This window comes from Poecilia reticulata, chromosome 15 (assembly GCF_904066995.2).
Source record: "Poecilia reticulata chromosome 15, P_reticulata-male-v2, whole genome shotgun sequence".
Lineage (NCBI taxonomy): Eukaryota > Metazoa > Chordata > Actinopteri > Cyprinodontiformes > Poeciliidae > Poecilia > Poecilia reticulata.
In genome coordinates, this window is record NC_088844.1 from 1,276,038 (window position 1) to 1,279,738 (window position 3,701).

The window sequence follows — 3,701 nt, forward strand, 5'->3', positions numbered from 1 at the left end:
GTACTGTCTTACCTGAGATTTGGAGAGTATTTGAACAGGGATACTTTGCTTACATTCCTTGTGTCAATGTGCTATACGTGTTTGAACATGTTAAAATCCGACTAAGATTTTTTTAATAAACAGCCTTTATTACAAAAGGTGAAGAGTAATAGAAAAATCAGGAGAAAAAAAAACAACATACTTTGAGTCCATTTTTTTCCCTTAGCCGCTATGTGATTGACATTGTAACGGTTGCTAAGCAACATAACGCCACGGTAGAGGCTAAGCAGCTAGCTGAAAGCTACAGCTTCTCTCTTCCGGTCGTCGAGGACCCAAAGATGCAAAACCTGACTTCGGACAGAGCTGTTCTTTGTTCGACTCCCCCTAGTGGTCTGGATCACTGTTTTCAGCATTTTTGTTTGCATCTCTTTTTTGTTGCATGCGTTTTTCTTGTCTTTGCTGGGTGTTTGTACCTGTTGGCCACCGTAAAACACAGTGGTGAAAGTAAATATACCTTCAAATACTGGTGTCTGTAGGTTCCAGTATTTTTACTGTAAATTTTAGTTTTACTACTGCATTCACTTTATGAGTAAGCTACTGCAAAGAAAACTGTAATGCTACTTTTCAAAGTACAGTCTTAGTTTTACGATAGAACATTAATACCTAACCCAGTGTAAGCTTCTTAGAAATGCTGCAATAGGTGCGGTTCTAAAATGCATAATCAGAACTTCACATAACACAAAAGAGGATGCGATAAGTAACCTTCAGAACAGAATTTTTATTTAAAGGTACCACTATGCCTCAAACCACATATATTTCCAATATATTGAAACTTTCAAAACAAATAACACCAAACCATTCCTCAGAGAACTGGTAAAAAATAGGCCTTCAAAGTCAATATATAGTTTCACCAACACTGGAATAAAAATTGAAGACTTTCAGTTTACAGCGACATAAACTGGGTTTAACTCATTCATTTCTACAATCTTATGAACATAAAAACACAGTTCTTAAAGAAAGTTATCACTAAGCAAATCAATGAAAAAGGACTTAGAAAATCTAAAATTCAACATGGCTGAAATAATGTGGAATTCTAGTATTAACAGGGTCTTAAAATGTGAACTATTAATGGTTTTCAAGAGTCCAAGTGGCACTTACTTTATTAGATGCAGATGAAGGCACCGTCGAACATGAAAAAAGAAAAGACAATGCAATTTAGATCCTAAATAATATGGAAATATTTCAAAGAAAAGAAAAGGACAACAACTAACCTGAATGAGAAGCCACTCAAAGTCCATCAGGTTTTTGATGAGAGTGGAAACCTGAACATTGACAGTCACTTTTTCATTTGAATGGTCTTTCCTGTCTTTTGTCTTCCCATGACCGGCTTTTGTGCCCCTTTCTGGGTTAATCCCAATGAAGCGACTAAAAAACAAAATCAAAAATGGGAAAATTCCTGAGAATATAAATAGTGTGGCATTCTGAATACAGCTGGTACAATTTATAAATAAAGCTGTTTTTAATTACGTAAAGAGAAAACATCACCACCTTTGTCAAATGTTAACCATTACTTGCTCTAAAACCATGCCATTTTAAAAAAAATATAGGAATGGTTTTATCATTGAATGAACCAAAGTCTTGGCTGCCTCATGTTGAAATTGGAGGTAGAAGATGGACAACACTGTCCTGTCTGGAATGCTAGCTGGACCCTCTCAAAAGCAATATGGCCTTCAATGCTGACCATGCAAAAATCTACTTGCCACAGGGACTGTAATAAACCAAGTCCTTAATTGGAAGAACATGAAACAAATCCTCTTATTGATACAGTATGCATTTAAATGATCATCATAATAAAGAATGTCCACTCTGCCAGTTAAAGTAAAACCAAGGATCTTAAACTCCTCAATTGTCATGCAAGTCACATCAATGTTGAAAACTGTAGGCTGGATTAATGTACAGATGTTGTAGAGGAATTCATGGTACTTTACACTGAAGGTGAAGTGTGCTTTGAAAGTTAATCAAAAGCTACCTTGGATGATCTTGTGATCACTGATGGTGAAGTGTCTTTGGTGCTGCTCTTTTTTTCACAAACACAGGAGGAAGAGCTGTCCTGGTTCCACAGCGATGAGGAAGGCTTCAACAGTGGCTTGCATCTTTGACATAATGATAAGAAGACGAATAATAAAAAAAATATTAAATATATTTAGTAGCACAGCTACATTCAGATAGCAAAGCCAATGAGAAAGTGCTTCTACAAATAAGTAGGATCATTAGAATAACCACATACCTGCACATATCTGAAAACATGGTCCACAGTTTGACATGAGCCATTTTGGATTCTTCTTGTGGCCTTTGGATGTAGGACGAAGCACATGAACCAACAGAAGAATGCCTGGTTTTCCCAGCCTGGAGGAACAACAAGATGAATGGCAGACATATTAGGATAATAAATAAACATTTTAAAGAGAAGTGAGCAAAACTAACCAGACCCACCAAAATACTTTGTTCACCCGGTTTCCCTGGAGAGCATTTTTCACCACCTACAACATAAAGCATAAAAATGTCAGAAATAATTACTGTGAACACAAATTAGTCAGCTTATAGAAACATTCTGGACAGCATTTCTTCTGCCAACCTGTCAGAAGAAAAGTGTTGAAGTCATCATAACAGGCTTCAGTCACCAACATGACATACTATTGAAGAAAAAAAGAGTCAGCCAATATGACATTGTTTATCATTATTATTATTTATAGAGACAAAAACATTTTGGCTTAGCTTTGATCGCATAGATCAAACCACCGGTCCAGCACAGCCACTCTCCCCATTATGCTGTCTATAGCCAAAAACTTCAAGAAAACGACTCCGCAGCTAAATACTGTTAACTCAAACTGCCTTTCTGACAGTTTTAATGTTTGTTTAACCACCCAAGACCCCGTGCTACACCTGCTTGGCTAGCTTTAGCTGCTAACAAAAATAATAAACCAAGGATGCTCATGTCCAGTCCTCGAGAGCTACCGTCCTGCAACTTTTCGATGCATCTTTACTTCAACAGACCAGGATCAGCTTTGAACAGACCTACTAACCAGCCTTTCATTTGATTCAGGTGTGTTACTTGGAGCGGAGAAGCATCTGAAAGTTGCAGGATAGCAGCTCTCAAGAACTGGACTTGAGCACTGCTGTACTGAACAGTCGTACCGCGATATCCAAACAAATAAACTTACGTTAAGCATAAGTTGATACTGTTGCGCAAACAGAAAGTTAATGCATTCATAAAAAATAATCAAAATAAAAAACATGATCTTAACATGGAACTTACCTTGTTTTTATTTTTTGTTTGTTTTTTTAATAGATCTTTATTGAGATACAGAATACATAACGGTATAAACGCAGCATACATTGTGGTATAATGTCCGCTAGGGAGTTGCAAACATTGAGACAATATATCACCATAACATTACATAAATACATTAAAGAGAGAACATAAAGAGCATGTTTTAATAGCTTTGGGGAACTTACCTTGTTATGATAAGCTCCAGACAAGTTTATTGCAGTAGGGCTACTGCTGTCTCCAGGGCAAACACGTGACGTCACAGATACGTTGCGATTGTGAGAGCAGCTAGTTATCAAACACCATCTCTTTAGGGAAACTGACAAACCTATCTTTGAATTTGACTAAACAAGTGTTTAATTTGTATTTTTAACATACAACACTGGTAATCTAA

At 36.7% G+C, this 3,701-nt stretch overlaps 1 long non-coding RNA gene across 1 annotated transcript; it reads right to left on the bottom strand.

Annotated features, from left to right (window-relative positions):
- Positions 1 to 635: 635 nt before the first annotated feature.
- Positions 636 to 3,137, bottom strand: LOC103476627 (uncharacterized). Its single transcript, XR_014091291.1, has 4 exons — positions 2,267 to 3,137; positions 2,009 to 2,132; positions 1,251 to 1,404; positions 636 to 1,136 (listed from the first exon to the last, which is right to left on the bottom strand). It is a non-coding gene; the product is annotated as an uncharacterized LOC103476627 (long non-coding RNA).
- Between the last annotated feature and the right edge of the window lie 564 nt (positions 3,138 to 3,701).